The sequence below is a fragment of the Ambystoma mexicanum genome, chromosome 4p (genome assembly GCF_040938575.1).
Source record: "Ambystoma mexicanum isolate Mex_15411 chromosome 4p, UKY_AmexF1_1, whole genome shotgun sequence".
Taxonomy (NCBI): Eukaryota; Metazoa; Chordata; class Amphibia; order Caudata; family Ambystomatidae; genus Ambystoma; species Ambystoma mexicanum.
Genome location: NC_090927.1, coordinates 815,114,605 through 815,135,518, shown reverse-complemented (window position 1 = coordinate 815,135,518; position 20,914 = coordinate 815,114,605). Strand labels below are relative to the sequence as shown.

Sequence of the window (20,914 nt, the reverse complement as noted above, 5' to 3'; positions counted from 1 at the left end):
TTCCTTTCTGAACGGTACAGGCAGGGGTACGTACATTGGCTTGAAAACAAGCACTTTACATCGTTGACCTTTCAGTTTCCAACTGACCCTAATTATTTGAAAACCTTTTTATAATCTTTTATAATTGTTCATTTATAACAAGCTTAATACCAGGAGTGGTTTCTAAACGTGGGATCGGGATTCGAACCTGTGTTGCGCTGTGTTGTCTTGCTTCCAAGACAAACGCGTTGCCCCTGAGCTATCTGCAAAATGAAAAATATGCGCAAAGACGAGCCTTGCTTACTGATGACAACTTAACTACAAGTAGTGACAACCTGAAACTCTTCTGCCTACAAAGCCCATTGCGTGTGAAAATCATTTTCTAATAATGCCTCAGGAAATGTTTTGGTAGAAAAATGTATAAGGAACACCTTTCAAAAAAACACGACCCTTTTACCTAAATCATCAGAGAACTTTGAAACCATGAGATAAAGTTGGGCGATTTAAGAGCAACTCGCACGCAACAAAGGTTAAGATTGATTTCTAAAATCAACCCTGGGGAGAAGATTTTTGGAGGCCACCCTAGTTATGTTGAACAGGGAGTTTATCCAAAACCCAGTTAAGGTGACGTGGGAGAGCAGTCAAGTCTTTTCTTAATCTTAGGAGTGAGTGAGAGTGGTCTAGGGCTCCAATGAGTCCACACAGCGCAGGAGCATATGCCTATGTACACTGCATGCCTGTCACTACTGCACACCATTTACTCCATTCACTATTGTTTGATATTTCATTGATTTTCATCTGGTTGCTTGAAGCACCATTGACTTTTATTACATGCAAAGCTATTTGCCCTGACGATGGACAAATGTCTGAAATGCATTGGCATTGTAGCATTTTGGCATAAACCACTGTAAAGTGGGTACTTTGATGTAAATACAGTGTTGCTTTGCTTCAACCTACGTTTGACGTTTTCCTTATTTTCCTTATTCAATGAAAGAACTTAAGTAATGTTACAGCTACATTTGAAAGTCATTTTATTTTAGAGAATGCGCTAGACAGAGTGTGCAGCCCCCCCCCCCCAGGCTTTTTTAAGCCAACGTCCACAGTTTTGCTGCTATTTTAAATGCCCCATGCAGAGGCATTCTGTATGGGGTATACACCCCAAATGTTGACATCAATCACTACCAGCAACAATTAATTGTGAATTTAGATTTTACCCCAAGCGGTGCCCACTCATACTTGTCCACACAGAATAGCGCACAATAATTAAGTATGTATAAAAATAGTTATTTATTTAGCCTTTCAGAAAACATTAAGAAATCAAACTAGCAGGTAGTATTATCGCACAAAAGTCACGTTATCGCACAATAGTCACGTATCACAAATATATACATTCACCAATGGTTTCACTTAAAATACATCAATCAATAACTAACCAGGTAACACAGGTAAGTACTCAGATGCAGGTACAATGATTGGGACCAGTCACAGTCCGTTCCCTTTTCTTAATAAGTCCATCCCTAAAATGGGTGGTTCCTAGTGCCCAAATTTGCATGTCCCAACACAGGTTTTGCCAGGAAATCTATTCCGTAAAAGGATGCAATGGGATGTGGTGGTCATTTCAAACCGTTCAAAACAATTCATAAGTGGAATAAGAATGTATCCAAAGACAAGTGATTTCTCCTCTCTTCCAGCCCCAAGGCTACCCCAGTTGTACGAGACTTGACCCAGATTCAACGGCCAAAGTTAAGTCAAGAGGGAGCTGGAAAACAAAGTGCTTTGCACCCCATGTTATCCCTTGAGGACAGGGTGGGGGCGGGGGTGTGGGTAACAGGATTTGTTACTTACCACCTTGACTTTCATATTCCCAGGTCACACAATGGATTGTCTCTGGGTTGCTGGGGGCACGATATTCCATCCTTTGTTCGGGTGAGGGGCGATCAGGGGTTGCAGGTGCAAGAGTTTCTTACGGTCGGGTGCAACCTCAAGAGGCAAGCCCAGTTGAGGAAGAATGCAGACTTTCACGGTGCAGACCTCTTCAGGACTCTTCACTGGATGGTGGAAGGCAATTTCCAGCGACGGTCATCCTTCCCAGGCCACGGCAGGCATCGTTTCAGTGCGGTCACGGAAGCATCTCAAACAGGTTCCCTTGATGCAATGAAGCTGACATTTCTGGAAAAGGGACTTATGGCACAAGTTGACGACCACCAAAGTTCTGGGCTTGAACGTGGAACGGCGATGTCTTTGGTGAGGTAGCCCATGAGGGAGCTGGTCAGTTTACCGGGCAGTCCAGGGACACTTCCAAAAGGCTCTTGGGCCATGCAACGTCGAGGAGGCATTGAGACTATTTAAAAAAAAAAACATTTTTTTAAAATAAATGTATTTTCAGTTTATTCAACTATATACAATTGTCACATCATGTTATACTTTCCATACTTAATATCATTATTAACTGTTTAAACACCAACCACCCCTCAAACACCCCCACCTTACCCCAGCCTATTTGACCATGTGTAGCTATACCACGTCATTTACTATGTTCCCTGACTCACATGGCTGTCTGTCACTGTCCAAGACTGGAGCCGGCTCTTGCCCGCCTACTGTGGAGGAGAACATCTCTATCAACTGCCTCCATGCCGCCACCCCTCCCTCCCCTTGATCTTCCGTCCTGTCCGCCGCTTCCTGCCATACCATAGTTTCTGCATTTGCCCATTTTACCAGGTCCCTCCACCACATCTGCACCAGAGGTCTTCCTCGTGCTTTCCACCCCATCGCTATCCGGCTCTTCGCCAGTATATATTTTAAGTGTTTGAGCTTGCTGATATGTTTACCTCTCTTGGGTCTAGTAAAGACCTCCAACAAGCATGCTAAGGTGGAACCAATATCCAATGTAATATCAACTTTCGCTAAAATTTGAGCTACCTCTTCCCAAAACCTGCCCACCTCCACACAAGCCCAGGGCATGTGAGTCAAAACCGCATTTACCTCTCCACATTTCAGGCAAGTCTGTATCGCCGCTTGACCAAACTGTGCTATTCTGTTCGGGGTTAAATACGCTCTATGGGTTATGTACAATGGTATCTGCTGTAGCCTAGCATTCCTAGACACCCTCTTATGGTACCCCATGTCTCTGTTCCACATTGCGTCTGACATTGCACTTCCCAGCTCCGTCTCACACTTTTGCCTCATCTGTCCTAACTCCTTTCCCAACTTGGACATCAGCAACTCGTATATCCTAGATATCTCATGTCCTCCTTCTGCCACATCATACATTGACTCTATCGTTTCATCCGGCTGCAATCCTGCTGCCATCCCCGGCCACCTGTTATGTATACTTTGCAGTAGGCATGAGTGCGTCAAGTGTTGGCCAGTGTGCATGCCTTCTTCCTCCACCAAAGTCTCAAACTCTTTAGGAGCCCCCTCCTGGATCAAATCTCCAACCGTCACTACTCTGTTGGGTTCCCAATATTTCTGTACATTCAGCCTCAATTGGTCACTAACTCCCTCTAGTACTACCAGCGGAATCTGCAGGGAATATGGTGCAACAACCCCCATCAATTGACAGGCTCTACGCCACATCTCCCATCCCAATCTCTTTAACAAGGGTAGGCAAGCTTTGCAAGGGTTTACCATTTACAATTTCTTTCAGATAAAACTTCTCATCAGTTGCTTGCAACAACATTGACTCATGTCTGCAAATCTGCCAACTATTTAGCAACAAATTGAAGTTGGCTAGCTACAAAATACACCTCAAAGTTAGGCAGTTTTATCCCCCCTAGGTCGTGTACATTCTGGAGCTTCCAAAGAGCTAACCTATTTCTAGTGTTCCACCATAGGAAGCCTCTACATATGCTATTCAGTTTAGTAAAGAACCGCCTCTGTATCGCAAACGAGATGTTCGTTAAGAAATGCAGTAATCTTGGCAGTACCAACATTTTCAGCAGCGCCGCCCTTTCCATCATTGACCATGGCAATTTTGCCCAGAAAGATATGGACTTTTTGATCCCGTTCAGTGCTTTCACTGTATTATGTGTATGTACCAACCATGGGTCATGATAAATGTGTACTCCTAGGTAACGAAGCATGTCTAATTCCCACGTAATCCGCATCATCAGCAATCTATGCAACTGGCTTCCTACATATTCCCCTAATGGGAACCAAATCGACTTATGTGGATTAATCGTTATACCCAACAGGGCGGCGTACCACTCCATCACATCTAGTATAAACTGCTAATTTGTCTCTGCGTGTTTTAGGTAAAGCAACATATCATCTGCATACAGTGATATTAAATGTTGTCCTTCGGGTGTTCCTATCCCTGCTTCTCCATATTCTTCTCGTAAATAAATCACGACCGGCTCCACTGCCAATATGAATGGCATCGGAGACCACAGCACCCCTGTCTCGTACCCTTACTCAACAGCCATTGGTGTGAGATTATCGTACTGTCATGGCCACAGGCCCCAGAACACAAAAACCACACCATCTAGTGATGGGGGCAATGGGTCACTTGACTCACGTATGTCCCTTTTGGGACCTATAAACACAGGGGCCCTAGCTGGACTCAGTCCTGGCGCCTTTGGCACCAGGCTCATATAGAGATGTGAGCAGGAACACTGTATTTCAGTGCAGGAGTGCTTTTATTTTACAAGAACTTTCCAGGAGCTGAAAGCCTTAATTCCAGAGAACATCCTCATGTGCTGACTCATCGGGTGTGGCAGGCAAGCTGATCCTGGTCCGCGTAGTTTCAGAAGCTGCGCTATATAACCTGCTCCATCCTTAAGGCCGGTGCTTCGCGTTACTGTGCACTCGCGTGCAGCGTGACGCTCACCGCCGCTTGGACCAGTTTACTTAGCTTTGGAAACCAGGCGTTCTCCTGCATTCTCACCTGCCGGAAACGGGTGCTTCATTGCTTCATCTGCAGACTCATCTCCTGACATCCGGTGATCATGATCCCAACGCCGCAGCATTGCACTCTGCATACACAAACTCGGACTCTGTGAAGTAGAAGAAAGACAAGGTTAGAACATCTGTCCTAGGGCTGTGCCGCATTTGAACCCCGGATGCCCCCTAGTTAACAACTTACCAGCTGCAGCTTCGTTCCTCATTCTCTCCGGCGGTCCCCTCGAGCGCTGCAGCTTCTTCCAGGCCGGCAACATCACCTGCAAGGGAAGAAAGCAAAAGAGCAAACATCAAAAGTGGAACGGACAGCAATACAAGACAACAAACTTTGCAATACAACAAAAACAGACGAGGAAAGACAAATGTTAAGAAGGATTTCTGAACTCTGTCCAGGAGGGACAGAGGTTCAGAAGGCCAACCTAGTTTCTTGGAACAGGTTAACCTCTGGACAAGCCGGACCAATCAGGGTAGCTATGTCAGGCGGTCAAGACTAAATCTCAGGAGGGGTGAGGGTGACTGAAAGACCTCAATGAGCACACAGAGCAAAGACACTTGCAAATTGCTCCAGACAGTTGTTATATTATAAATATAGACACATTTATTACAAGGCCTTTGTAACATAGACCATAGCAAAGAATCAAATTAACACTAAGTAAACCAATACATCACACTCAATACAATATATATACAAGACCAGGAGGGTCTAAAACGGCGACTGCACAAAATATGTCGACAACCTAGAGGGGAAGGAAACAGGCAGTGCAGTTAATCTTTAGACCCAGTTCGACATCAATTATTCACCTAACTCAAGCGGCAGTCCAAGCCCTAAGAAGAGGGGAGCCTTGTGCTCAATAGTACATGTAGTGCAGGCGCACGCAGTTGTTCCAATGGGCAAGACGGGGTCTCTTCAGGGGTCTCTAGCAGCCTGGGAAGGTGGATAAGGTGATGAAGAATAAGTTCCCACTATTCAAGAAGGACCTCCACTTGAAGGCATAGGCAGTTTGAGAGTGTGGGATGGAGTCGCTATTTCGCAATAGCAGTGGACAAGGGAGGGGCCCCCAGGGGTCACTTGGGTGTAAAGTTGGGCTCTGGCACTAGGGGCCACCGGTTGGGGTAAAGATTACTCACCGGTCCCTGAGGCAAGGAGACCCAACCTTCGGCAGGTTAGTCCAATTTGGTTGCAGGTTCGAAGGCGGCAAAAAGGACGGCTCGGGACCTTTTAGTTCCTGAGTTCCAGCAAGGATTCCCAAACGGGACAGTGGCGTTTTCTCCGCTCTGGGTGGATGAATCGCCCCAGTTTCACTGCAGCAGGCTTCAGGGGCAAGACCGTCACAGATGCAGCGGACTTGCAAAGGATGTTGCCACAGCAGGGCAACTCAGTAACCGCGGATACTCCCGTCCGGGCGCACTCGTCTCACTTCAGACCTGGGAATGCCAAATGTACAAAATTCGGTCTGAAGGTGCCGTGGACACAGAGCTAGCAGTATACCAAGTTTCGAGGGCCTCCTCGAAACGACGGCGGAGACAGAGCAAAGGTCCTGCGTAAACTAGTCATCCCACTGGTTGGCCCAGGGACACTTCTGAGAAAGCTTACTTGCAGGTTTTGGTGATGGTGCCCAGAACAGTTGGTCCCACTATTCCAATGGGTCGAAGCGTCTTCGCAGACTTTCTAGGATGATCAGATGCAGAGGGGTTCCACGGGACGACAGTGGGCTCAGGGTGCCAAACCTTCCAGTGGATCACCAGCACTTCCTCGACTCGGCTTCGTAGTTGCAGGCTACTTGGATCCTATCCTTTGTTCAGTGAGAACTCAGGAGATCCACATGGTAGTGGTGTTTCCAGCCTCCTCTTATCCAAAGTTCCCTTCGCGCCAAAACGGAGAGGACCCAATGGGAGATCTGCTCACAAACACACACTCCATACGTAGACCAATCACAGACCACGGTAGTCTCATGCATTCAGGACACTCCAGACTCTCTGGCACCCAGGATGTGTATTGGGACCAGACATCCCAGCCCACATCCTGGAGACACACACACAAGGCATGCAGAAACCTGTGAAAGCTTTGGGTTTCGCGGGAAAATGCATGACCAAATGAGGACTGGCCCGGGTTGACTCGACCTGGGGAAGGTGAAGGGGCAAGATGGCCAAAGGACAGGGCAAAGAACCTTGTGGCATGGCCAATTTGGAGTCGGTCCACCTATTCATGCCAAACGCGGTTAACATGGCAGGATAGGGTTAAAATGAATGTGAAACGATAGCTGCCAACAGTCCTGTCCATTACACATCTGCACAGTTCATAAAAAGTCCAGCAAGAGTATCTAGGGCCTTTGGAAATGACTATAGACCCAATTGTGCTGTATGGTAGGATACATTGCACACTTGTTACATGTTGCACAAAAGTTGCAACATGAGGAAAGGACTAAGGGAAACGAAGTCTCCCAGTACTGACTGTCTTAAGGGCATGTCAGTTTCCCCATAAAAAGTGAGCTAAAGCCCAGAGGAGTGCAGCTGAAGGCTGTGCTTCTCTGGCAAAGTCGGTCAATGGTGTCTAAATAGCAGCAAAAAGTTTGGAGGTTGACACTTGGAGGGAATTACATACACAGATGAAATCCTTCCGAACACTCGCCCCTCCCAGACTAAGGGCAGGGGGGACTAATCCACCCCTGGATGAGTCTCTTGTTCAGGTCGGTTAAACATTCTGGACAACCCATCAGCATTGCTATGTTGGACACCTGGCATATGCTCAATAGTGAAGTCAAGCCTTGCAGATTTATGGACCACCTAAGCACCTGTGGATTCTCTCCCTTCATGTTCATTAGCCACTTTAAGGGCTTATGGTCAGTTTGCACAGTGAAGTGGGTCCCATAGGGGGGCCTCAGCTTTTATAGGGCCCTCACAACAGAGAAACATTATTTCTAGGGGAATGGGTCCTCCGACGTATTCCATATCTATGACATGTAATCATCACAGCTGTGCTGCTTCGGAAACTTTTTTCGGCGTCTGCGTCCTGCGTCGATGACGTTGATGCGCCGTCGTCGAGGACCTCCTCCGACGTCCGACGTCATCCGATGTGATAAGTAGGACGCACAACGCCCGTAGCCTCAGTTCCGTTTTTTCCGCGAACGTGTTGCTTCGTGATTCTCGGTTCACGCCTCGACTCTTTAGAGTTCTGTTCTTCTCGGTTCTTCGAACCTGTTCGTTTTGTGAAAATCCTTCGTGTGAAGATGTCTTCTACTTCGTCTTCGACCCCGCGTCCGGGTTTCAAGAAGTGCGGGGAGTGTGGGTCCAAGATGTCGGTGACGGACTCGCACGACGCCTACCTCTGGTGCCTCGGGGAGGCCCACGACACGGATGACTGTATCGTCTGCCAGTCGCTCACGTCCAAAGCCTTACGCAAACGTAAGAAGAAGTTGTCGGTAGGTCGGGTGCCCAAGCCCAGGAAGTCGAAGTCTGCGGGGCTTTCGACGGATGATTCGAGGGGTGACTCTCCGCGTCATCGTCGGAAGTCTCGTGGGTCTCCTTCTAGGAGTCGGTCTCGCCACTCCTCAGCCTCTTCGAGGCATTCTCGGAAGCACCGACACCGGTCGTCTTCCAGGTCCTCTTCGGAGGACTCTGCCCGGCACGTCGCTTACCTCACCAGCCGTGCGACGCCGGAGGAATGGACTTCCTTCGGGAAGAAAATGCTGGAGATTCTTGAGTCGCAGGGTACTATGCCATCCGCACCCCCCGAGTGGGGTCGGTCGTGAGAGGTCGAGAGACACCGCTCGCAAGAGTGGTCGGCACGAGTCACGGAAGAGGTCCCGTTCGGACAAGGAGACTCGTTCTCGACGTACCCGTTCCAGGTCCCGGTCCTCCACGCGTTTGAGACCGCTTGCACCTATGAGGTCTTCGAGGAAGACATCGACGTCTGAGGCGTCGAGGGCGTCGACAGGCTTTCTCGAGGCTCCGGCCTCCGAGGAAGTCGGCGAAGCCGTCGACGCTCAGGTCGTCGAGGGACACGCTCGGGGCTCTGGCTTCGAGGGCTGTGTCGACGCCGCCGTTGCTGGAGGCGCTGCATCTGACGTTGACGCCGATTTCCTCGACGCCGATCCTCTCGGCACCGATGCCGGTTCTCTCGGCGCCGATTCGCTCGACGCCATCGACGCCTTTCGTGTCGGAGGTACCCCGTGGCACGGGAGAACCCCCTAGGAAGGCTCTGGTTAAGAGCAAGCACTCTCGGGTGCCTTCTTTTCGCCACCTGGAATATATTTCAGAGGCGGATGAGGATTCTGATGGCCTGGTTCCTAGTCAGGTTCCAGATGAAATTGTCTCCGGCCATAGTCAGTTTGACGATTTGAGACAGTCACTGCATGATGCCAGTGGACTGGACACCTCTCCGGAGGTGGAGTTTTGTAGGCCTGAGCCTGGTTCTCATGCCGATTCCTCATACCGGCGCCTTATGGCTAGGGTTTCTGAGTACTTGGATTGGTCTGCTCCCCCAGGGGAGTTTGTGCAGGATGATCTGACGGACATCCTTGATGTTGGTCCCCCAACTGATCCGGTACTGCCGTTCCATATGGCTTTACAGAGAAGGGTGGCGGCGCTTGGACTGCTCCGGAGAGTCTCCCGGCGGTGGGCAGATCCTTGTCGCGAAAATACCGTCCAGGCAGTAGCGATCCCTGCTACTTGACCAGGCACCCTACTCCGGAGAGTTTGGTGGTGCAGGCGGCCATGGCCCCGGCAAAGCAGGCGTCGTACCCTACCATCCCTCCTGATAGGGACGACAAACGTTTTGATGGCTGGGCGAAGAAAGTGTTTTCTTCTGGTGGTATGGCACTTCAGGCGGCCAACTCCATTTGTGCCTTGTCTCGTTTCACACACACTCTGTGGAACTGTGTTGCGTTAGCGGCTGAACATATTCCCGAAGGGGACGAACAGGATGGTTTCCTTGCTATGGTCCAGGATGGTAAGGATGCCATGTGTGAGTTCGTTCAGTCGGGTTTGGACTTAGCTGAATGCGTCAGTAGGTCCATGGCGGCGAGCACCGTGATACGCAGGTTTGCGTGGTTGCGGAAGTCGGGGTTTGCTCCTGATGTGCACTCTCGGCTCCTCAACATGCCCTTTGACGGTGAACACCTTTTTGGCAGCAAGGCTGACGAGAGCCTTGAGAGGTTGCAGACCTCGAAAGCTGCAGCGAAGTCGTTGGGCGCTGCAGTTCGCCAACCTCCGCCTTTTCGTCCTAGGGGACAGCAGTAGAGGGGTGGTTCCTTTCGCTATTACTCGTCCTTCAGTAAAGCGAGAGGAGCTGGCAGTCAAAGAGGCCAACGCAGGGGTACCAGAGGTGGACGACAGGGTACCCGTGGTGTCAAGGCCGCTCGGGCAGTTGCCTCTTTGCCCTCAGGTAACGCCGCGGCCGCTCCCACTCAGTCATGAGGCCATGTCCCATGGTTCGCCGGTTGGGGGAAGGCTGGCGCAGCATCTTGTAGAGTGGCAAGCCATTACTTCATGTGTGTGTGTTCTGGAGATCATAACCCACGGCTACTGTCTTCCCTTTCGGCACAGGCCTTGCGACAATCCACCGGGGAGCCTCTCTTTGCAGAGTCTGGATCCGCTCCTTGCTTAGGAAATTCAAGCCCTGCTGTAGAAAGGCGCCATAGAACTGGTGCCTGTAGCGGAGAGGAACATGGGATGGTATTCCCCTTATTTTTTGATTTCGAAGAAAGACGGGGGATTGAGACCCATCATGGACTTGCGCGGTTTGAACAAACTCCTCAGGAAGGACAAGTTCAAGATGGTTACTCTCTCTCAAGTCCTCCAGGCCCTTCAGCTTCAGGACTGGTTGGTGTCACTCGACCTCAAGGATGCTTACTTCCATGTGCCGATCCATCCCAAGCACAAGAAGTACCTGAGGTTCGCGGTTGGCGACTCGCACTTTCAGTTTCGGGTCCTGCCGTTCGGATTGACCTCCGCCCGAGGGTTTTCACCAAGCTCGTGGTGGTGGTGGCAGCGCATCTCAGGCAAGGGGGGATTCACGTCTACCCCTACCTGGACGATTGGTTGATCAGGGGGAGCTCTCCCGAGCAAGTCCTGGATCATCTGTCCGTCACCTGCCACTCCCTTCACAGGCTGGGCTTCTCCCTCAATTTAAAGAAGTCCCATTTGACGCCAACACAGCGGCTCCAGTACATCGGAGCAGTGCTCGACACTTCCCTGGGGCAGTGTTTTCCTCCCCAGGTGAGGGCTCTTCACATTCAGCAGATGGTGCACAAGTTTCAGCATGCCCAGACGCTCCCAGCGTTCGAGTTCTTGAGGTTGCTCGGCCTCATGGCATCCTGCATTCTTCTGGTGCCAGAGGCTCGCCTGCGGATGAGATCTTTGCAGTGGGCGCTCAAGACGCAATGGTCGCAGTCCTCCGGCAGGATGTCGGACCCGGTTTGGGTGCCGCCCTCGGTCGCCCGGGACCTTCCGTGGTGGGCCGTCGAAGGCAACTTGATGAAGGGGGCTCCTTTTTGGCTTCCCTGGCCGGAGGTGACGATCGTGACGGATGCATCCCTCACGGGTTGGGGAGCTCATGCCAACGGGCTGACAGTCAGCGGTCGTTGGTCTCCGTCGGAGTCCAGACTCCATATCAATCGGTTGGAGCTGAGGGCCGTCAGGCTAGCCCTGAAGGCTTTTCTGCCGACTGTGCGAGGAAAGAGTGTCCTGATCCTGACGGACAACACAGTGGCCATGCACTACCTCAACAAAAAGGGGGTGGGGGCAGGGTCACTTCCTCTGTGCAGGGAGGCGATGCAGCTCGAGTTCTGGGCCATCCAGCAGCAAGTTTCGATCCCGGCAGTTCATCTGGCCGGAGACGAAAACGTTACGGCGGACGCTCTGAGCAGGCAGAGCACGATCTCTCACGAGTGGGAGTTGGCTCAGGAGATTCTCCTGGAGATCTTCGCCCTTTGGGGGACCCCTCAAGTGGATCTCTTCGCCTCCAGTGTCAACCGGAAGTGCGAAAGGTTTTGCTCGCGGGAATTTCCTCCAAAAGGAGCCTTGGGAGACGCGTTTGTGGTGGAGTGGTCGTTCCCGCTGCTGTACGCGTTTCCTCCAGTCCCCGTCATCCCGCAAGTGCTGCGGAGGTTACGGAAGTTCGGTTCCCTGATGATCCTCATTGCTCCGGCGTGGTCTCGGAGGACGTGGTACTGTGGCCTTCTCGACTTGTCCATCTGCCCTCAACGTCGTCTTCCCTACCGAGACGATCTGCTCTCACGGGAGGGGGATCAGGTTCTCCATCCAGAGGTCAGATCCCTCAACCTTCACGCTTGGCTTCTGAAAGGTTGAGGTATATGGATTGGGACCTCCCTGAAGACGTGATGGAGGTGTTGCTTTCGGCCCGAAGGCCAGCAACAAAGTCTCTGTACCGTTGCCGTTGGCGTAAATTCTGCGACTGGTGCCGAGTTCAGAATGTGGATCCTTTTGCATGTGACATCCCCATGGTTCTGTCCTTTTTACTTTCTTTGGCCCACAGGGGCTTGCAAGTGGGTACCATTAAAGGTTACCTGGCGGCGCTGTCCATCTTTAAGCGCTCGTCTGAAGAGTGTTCTTACTTTAAAATCCCTTTAATTTCACAGTTTCTGAAAGGGCTCACTAATGTGTTCCCTCCATCACCTTTCCTGGTGCCCGGTTGGGATTTAAACCTTGTTCTTAAGTTTCTTATGGGTGCTCCGTTTGAGCCTTTACATTCTTGCCCTTTGAGGCTGTTAACTCTGAAAACTGTGTTTTTAGTTGCGGTTACTTCCGCTCGCAGAGTGAGTGAGTTACAGGCACTTTCAGTTAAGCCACCCTTCACTGTATTTCACAAGGACAGGGTTGTCCTTGGAGTTCGTCCTTCTTTTCTTCCGAAGGTAGTGACGGAATTTCATTTGGCCCAGAAGGTTGTTCTTCCGGCATTCTATCCTCCTCCGCATCCTGGTAAGGAAGAGGAGAGGCTCCATAGGCTTGATCCTAGGAGAGCTTTAAGCTTTTATGATTCACGCATGTCCTGGGTCAGAGTGGACGATCAACTCTTTATTGGTTACGCTGGAAAGCGTTTAGGGCAAGCTGTGACGAAACGGACTTTGTCTCGCTGGATTATTTTGGCCATCTCGGAGTGCTACCGCTTGGCGGGTAAGGACCCACCGGCTAGCTTGCGGGCCCATTCTACCAGGGGTATGGCTGCATCTACTGCCCTGCAGAGGGGTGTTCCTATTCGCAACATCTGTGATGCAGCCACCTGGGCTTCAGTACATACATTTGTACGTCACTATTCCCTTGATTCCATCCGAGCACAGGATCTGCCCTTTGGCAAGGCGGTCCTTTGCTCTGCTATTTGATTGGCTATTCTAAATTTTGATTCTAAATTCTTTCCCTCCTCCTTGCTCTGGTACTGCTTTGGGAGTCTGTCATAGATATGGAATACGTCGGAGGACCCAATCCCCTCGAAGAACAAGTTACTTTCTTACCAGGAAACGTTCTTTCGATGGGATGGTCCGACGACGTATTCCATATCGCTCCCGCCCTGCCTTCCCCGCGGCAGAATTTCTTTGCGATTGCAGCTTATGTTCCGCAAGGCTTTGTGTCTGACTGGCTGTTGGCTAGTGTCAAACGTTCTGGGGCAAAAAACTACAACTGAGGCTACGGGCATCGTGCGTCCTACTTATCACATCGGATGACGTCGGACGTCGGAGGAGGTCCTCGACGACGGCGCATCGATGTCATCGACGCAGACGCTGAAAAAAGTTTCCGAAGCAGCACAGCTGTGATGATTACACGTCATAGATATGGAATATGTCGTCGGACCATCCCATCGAAAGAATGTTACCAGGTAAGAAAGTAACTTGTTCTTCTCTACTGTGGACCATCTGAGCTCTCTGTCCTTAAAGTGGCGACTAATGAAGCCAATAGGGTGTTCCTTACCCTTCTCATCTACCTGTGATGGTACAGCTGCTATCCCAGTGTCGGAGGCATCTGTCTGCACAATAAAAGGTCTTTGGTAATCAGGGGCACCGAGAACAGGGGCCTGGCACAAGGAGTCTTTTAAGCCATTGAACGCCTTCTCACACTCTTCAGACCAAGTTACCTTCTTGGGTTTCTTTTGAGTAGTGAGAGCAGTCAGAGGGGCAGCTATGGTACCATAGTCTGCCATGAAATTTCTGTAGTACCCAGTGAGTCCCAAAAAGGCTCTCACTTGGGTCTGTGTAGTGGGGGTAGGCCAGTCTTGTACTGTTTGTACTTTACTGGGTAGAGGCTGTATCCTCCCTCCACCTACTTCATGTCCAAGGTAGACCACCGATCCTTGTCCAGTCTGGCACTTACTAGCCTTTTTGGTCAAGTGGGCCTTCTGAAGAGCCTGTAACACAATCCTAAGGTGTTTCACATGGCCTTCCCATGTGGCACTGAAAACTGCTATATCATCCAGATATGCAAGACAGAATTCATCCAACCCATTCAACACATGATTCACAAGCCTCTGGAAAGTGGCAGGGGCATTCTTCAACCCAAAAGGCATTACCCTGAACTGGTAAAGACCCTCTGGTGTTGAGAAAGCTGTCATCTCCTTGGCATGTTCTGCAAGGGCTATTTGCCAATAGCCTGCAGTGAGTTCAAACGTGCTGAGGTACTTGGAGGCACCCAAAGTATCCACCAACTCATCTGTTCTAGGCAAGGGGTGTGCATCTGTCTTGGTGACAGCATTCAGAACCCTGTAATCCACACAGAACCTCAATTCAGAAGTACCTGCCTTTGGAACCAAAACCACTGGGCTGGACCAAGGACAACTGGAGGGTTCAATCGCCTCAAGATCCAACATCTTGTTGACCTCTGTCTTAATGTAAGACCTTACTTTGTCTGACATTCTGTATCCGCTACTTTTAGTGGGTACACTGTCTCCTGTGTCTGTTATGTTTGCACCAAGGTGTCAAACCAGGGGACTGTGAAAACAAGGGGGAAAACTGCCTAAGAAAAGTTTTCACCTCAGCTTTTTGATCAGAAGTCAGGTGAGGGGCCACTTGGACACCCTCAATGGAGCTGTCTGCTTTGGAACAGGTCAGGAAGAGGTTCAGACTCCTCTTCCTCAACATCTGAAGCCAACAGCAGTGCTGCGGTTTCAACTCTTGGTATGAAAGCCTTCAGCCTATTTACATGGAACACTTTAGGAGCCTAACCAGCCCTTCCAGGGTCTACTAAATAGTTGACCTCACCCAGTGACTCCACCACTGTGTAAGGGCCTGACCACTTGTCCTGTAAAGCTCGAGGCCTTATAGGATTCATGATCAGGACTTGCTGACCAGGTGTGAAATTGATGAGGGAAGCCTTCTGGTCATACCAATGTTTCACCAGAGCTTGCCCTGCCTTCAACTTTTCACTAGCCAGGCCCATCAGGAGTACCATCCTTTTTCTGAGCCCTAGCACATAGTCCACTACGTTGGTAGTAATGGGGGGAGTGGGCATCTCCCATCCCTCCTTGACTATGGCTAAGGCTCCCCTTACAGGGTGACCAAACAGAAGTTCAAAGGGGCTGAAGCCAACACTTCTCTGTAGGCAAGCAGTAAGCATGGTAATAGAAGATCCCATTTTCTTCTTTGGGGTTCTTCCAGAGCCCCAATCATGCTCTTTAAGGTTCTGTTAAACCTTTCTACCAGGCCATTGGTCTGTGGGTGATATGCAGAGGAAAACTTATAGGTGACCCCACATTCCTTCGACATGGCCTGCATATACTTGGACATAAAGTTGCTGCCTCTGTCAGACACAACTTCTTTAGGGAAGCCAACCCTAGTAAATATGCCAAGCAAAGCTTTTGCAACTGACTTGGCAGTCACAGTTTTTAATGGGATGGCCTCAGGATACCAGGTGGCATGGTCGACCAGTACCAGGATAAACCTATTGCCTGAGGATGTTTGGGGGGTCAAGGGGACCAACAATGTTGATCCCTACCCTCTCAAATGGTACCCCCCACAACTGGGAGTGGTACCAATGGAGCTTGGTTTGTTGAGCAACTCTTACCAAATAACTGGCAGGAGGCACAACTCCTGCAGTGATTTTCTACTTCCACCCCCATCTTGGGCCAGTAGAAGTGCATGGATAACCTTTGCTTGGTTCTCTTGATTCCAAGGTGACCAGCAAGGGGCACTACATGTGCTAGCTGCAGGAGGAAGGGTCTTACAGCAAGGGGAACCACCAACCTCCTATGGTCTCCTTCTGTAGACTGTGTAGGCTCACTATACAGGAGACCACCTTCCCGATAAATCCTGTGCTTCCCAGGAGGTTCACCCTCAAGCTGGGAGCAGGCCTGTCTCCTTAGGCCTTCCAGAGATGGGCACTCACGTTGGCCCTTACTAAATTCTTCCCTGTCAGGACCACCTTCCACTAATAAATCATTTAGTTCAGGTTGGTCATGTGGGTCAATTATTTCAGGTATCGCCACCTCCTCGTCAGATCCTGGTGATTGACCAACTACCTCCACCCCAGTGGTAGGTGAGTTAGGGGGAATATTCTCTTTCCCTCCTTTGGATTTTCTGACTCCTTTAGCCTTGGTTTTCCCCTTTGGCTGGAGCATAGCATTGGTCTTGGCCAGTGCTGCCCTGGTTTGAGACCTTGTGCAGGGTCTTTCAGCTGTATCTCCCACAAGCCCTAAAGCTCAGATCATTTCCCAGCAAGACCTTTCCTGGGACATTCCTATGTATGCTCACTGAAATTCTGACTGCTGTACCATTGATAGTAAGAGGTACAGGTATTACTGGGAACATGAGAGGTGGGCCATCAGCCAACCTGGTGGGGGCCAAAGGAGCTCTGGCAACTTCCTCTGGGTCTACCAAGGTAGAATCCACTACAGTTCGACTGCACCCACTATCCCTAAGAGCTGGAGTATCTACTCCATTGATCAGCACACTGTCTTTAAAGTAGTGCTTGGCATTGTCTGGAATCCTAGCATAAGCCTCTGAGACTTTAGGCTCCCAGGAACCCAGGGAAACTAAAACGACCTCCGCTTCTATCCCACTGGGGAAGGAGTCTGAGGAGAAGGATGCTCCTGTAATCTCTTCTTCCTCATAGGAGGAGAAGGCCAGATTAGCAGAGTGGACCCCCAAGGTTTTGACCTTACATCTGGGATCCCCCTTCACATGGTCAGTTGCTCCACAAGCAAAACAAGATCCATTGGGTCTGTTTACATAGGACGGCTTACTATAACCAGAGTTCTGTTTTGGAGGCTGACCTCCACTACCCTGTGAGTTCTCTTGTGTCTTACCCTTATTTCTTCTTTTGTGGCCCTTCTGGGAGGAAGTTTTATCCGTTTCTCCACCCTCCTTATCTTAGGACTTTTTCCCCTCCTCCTGCTTACCAGGATGAGTCTTGTCCTTATGGGACACTCTGTGACACCCACAAGTCTGCTGCTATGGCTAGTTCCTTAGGATCTATCTCCTTTGAATCTGCCAAGTGCTGCTTAAGCTCAGGGGAAGAAGATGCAAAAATGTGTTCAAGCATGACAAGACCTATCATACCTTCAAAACTAAAGACCTTCTAACCTTCAACCCAGCCAGTCAAGTTCTTTAAGGATTCAGTTACATAAGATACCCAAGTACCACTGAAAGGGGCCCCTGGGGGACCCTGACGTCTATGGAAACAAGGCGAGTCACCACACACGATAGATACGCCAGACACGAGGTTGTATTCCCAAAGCTAGGGTTTATTGCAAAGCAAAAGTCTCAGTTGGCCAACTCGGTCTCACGCCCCGCGACGTGTATCTCTAGACCTCGAGGGACGCAAGAGTGAATTACGTACATCAGTTACATATATACAAAATGCATATCAAACAATCAGCTATGACATGTTTAACACCCCCCTTTTATTGGGTTTCTTTGAACTTGGTGTGATGATGGACATCTCCGACAACTATGACACCTTCAAACATCTATTCTAGTAACAATTTGCAATTTGTGAGTGCGAAGGCATCTTTCAGTTGTTGAATAGAACACAGCCTTCTGTTCTTGGAAGCGAGCTACATACGGGGGGAAGAGTTGCATTCCGGACCTTGCTATCTATTAGGTGCTATTTGTGTCCTGGAGCCGACACGCTCTACCAGGCTCAGCAAAGGGGGGCTGTAAGAAAAGCATAATTCAAGCCTTTAGCGGTATTATTGTACCATATTCTACCATATAACGAGACTGGCTGGCAGCTGCGAAATTATTAAATGCCCTGCAGCTCTGCTTCAAGGCTACATTCGGGAGGGAGCCGGGCATTCTTCCTGGCACTGCCTACGTTTGTGTTTCAACAAACTCTTGTTATCCTCTCGGCCCTGCGGTCTTGTCCTTTTCACATACAGACAACAATGTTTTACAGTCGAGCAGTGTAAGCGGAAAATATACTACGAAGCAATAGGAACAGAAAGCAATGAGCAATGGTTAGAAAACAAAATGGCGATTCTTGTTACATCAAAATGGCCGTTCATTGGCAATCTCGAAAACCTATATTCTGTCATATCGTGTATGAGACGGTTGGCCCACGGCCACCAAAATACGTTTGCGGTCACAAAGTAGAGGTATCCATTTTTCTAGACTGACACCACCTTCTTTCTTTTTGTGCTCTCTGAATCTTTTTAGGTATTGGGCAGGAGTCTTTCCAAATTTTAAGATGAGAGTTTGCTTCAACATTGCAAAATCTGCTCTCAGCTTTTGACATTTCCATAATGGCACTGCAGCCAGAATGGGGCAGTCTGCTAAGTTATCAGCATTGTCAACTTGTTGAACTTCACAGGCATACTCAAATGCATTCAGCCAGTCCATAATGTCATTCTTTTCCTCATACATACTGATCAGATCCCTGGGAAACCTTGGATGAATGAGAGGAGGCCCCAGACCCATGTCCAGGACCCTTGGATACATTGGCAACCTGAAGCTTGGCCAGTTCCAACTGGTGATCCCTGTCTTTCTGTTTTTCTGCCTGGTCTATCTTCAGTTTGGTCATGTTAAATTCAAGCTCCTTCTGCCTAAACAGCAGTTCTTGCTTCTTGAATTCAAGCATGGCCTCACCTTCAGTGCTGGCAGAGGAAACACTAGACATCTCATCCTCCAAATCCTCATGTGTCCCATGAACAAGTGCAGTGACAGAACTGTCAGTTCTGCCAGTGGGAGCAGCCCCACCTCCTTCTGCACTGTCCCCAGGAGCTATGGCACTAAGCTGAGCTTCTTGCCAGTCTGATTCTTTGGATCATTTCCATTTTTTTACCTTGAGCGGATACACTTCTCTCAGCACACATCCTTCTCAATGTTTCAGATTTAGAAGCATTTAAAGTTAACAAGGTACTTGTTTCCATACTGTTTGATAGGACTATGGCCTTTTTCGGTTATACTACAACAATTCACTGTGTCCTGTTAGGAATAACTTGAAATGCCTTCACTAGTACCCAACACTGGATACCTTCAGTCCTATCCCACCACTATAAACCAATTTGTTAAGAAGGATTTCTGAGCTCTGTCCAGGAGGGGCAGAGGTTCAGAAGGCCAACCTAGTTTCTTGGAACAGGGTAACCTCTGGACAAGCCAGACCAATCAGGGTAGCTATGGCAGGTGGTCAAGACTAAGTCTCAGGAGGGGTGAGGGTGACTGAAGGACCTCAATGAGCACACAGAGCAAGGACACTTACAAATTACTTCAGACAGGTGTTCTATTAAAAACATAGACACATTCATTACAAGGCCTTTGTAACATAGACCCTAGCAAAGAATCACAGTAACACTAAGTAAACCAATACATCCCACTCAATACAATATATATACAAGACCAGGAGGGTCTAAAAGGGTGACTGCATGAAATATGTCGACAACCTAGAGGGGAAGGAAAGTGCAGTTAATCTTTAGACCCAGTTCAACATCAATTATTCGCCTAACTTAAGAGGCAGTCCAACCCCTAAGAAGAGGGGAGCTTTGTGCTCAATAGTACATGTAGTGCAGGCACACGTGGTTGTTCCAATGGGCAAGACAGGGTCTCTTCAGGGGTCTCTAGCAGCTCGGGAAGGTGGATAAGGCGATGAAGAATAAGTTCCCACTATTCAAAAAGGACCTCCACTTGAAGGCAGAGGCAGTTCGAGAGTGCGGGATGGAGTCGCTATTTCATAACAGTGGACAGGAGAGGGGCCCCCAGGGGCCACTTGCGCATAAAGTTGGGCTCTGGCTCTAGGGGCCACCGGTTGGGGTAAAGATTACTCACTGGTACCTGAGGCAAGGAGACCCAACCTTCTGCAGGTTAGTCCAATTCGGTTGCAGGTTTGAAGGCGGCAAAAAGGACGACTCGGCACCTTTTTAGTTCCTGAGTTCCAGCGAGGATTCCAAAACGGGACAGTGGCGATTTCTCCACTCCGGGTGGATGAATCGCCCCAGTTTCACTGCAGCAGGCTTCAGGTGCAAGAGGGTCACAGCTGCAGCAGACTTGCAAAGGACGTTGCCACAACAGGGCAACACGGTAACCGTGGATACTCCGGTCCGGGCGCAGTCATCTCACTTCAGACCTGGGAATGCCAAGTGTGCGAAATTCGGTGTGAGGGTGCCGTGGACACAGAGCTAGCAGTATACCAAGTTTCGAGGGCCTCCTCGAAGCGGCAGCGGGGAGACAGAGCAAAGGTCCTGCGTAACCTGGTCAGCCCACTGGTTGACCCAGGGACACTTCCAAGAAAGCTTACTTGCTGGTTTTGGTGAAGGTGCCCAGAATAGTTGGTAGTTGGTCCCACTATTCCAATGGGTCGAAGTGTCTTCGCAGACCTTATAGGACGATCAGATGCAGAGGGGTCCCACGGGACGACAGCGGGCTCGGGGTGCCAAACCTTCCAGTGGATCACCAGCGGTTCCTCGACTCGGCTTCATAGTTGCAGGATACTTGGATCCTATCCTTTGTTCAGTGAGAACCCAGGAGATCGACATGGTAGTGGTGTTTCCAGCCTCCTCTTATCCAAAGTTCCCTTCGCGCCAAAACGGAGAGGACCCAATGGGAGATCTGCTCACAAACACACACTCCATACGTGGACCAATCACAGACCACGGTGGTCT

The 20,914-nt window shown here is 49.7% G+C and overlaps 1 protein-coding gene across 3 annotated transcripts in view; it reads left to right on the top strand.

The window, feature by feature from the left end:
* RARS2 (arginyl-tRNA synthetase 2, mitochondrial) overlaps positions 1–20,914 on the top strand; it is an 816,998-nt gene that overhangs the window by 216,705 nt on the left and 579,379 nt on the right. The gene's annotated exons all lie outside the window — the stretch shown is intronic.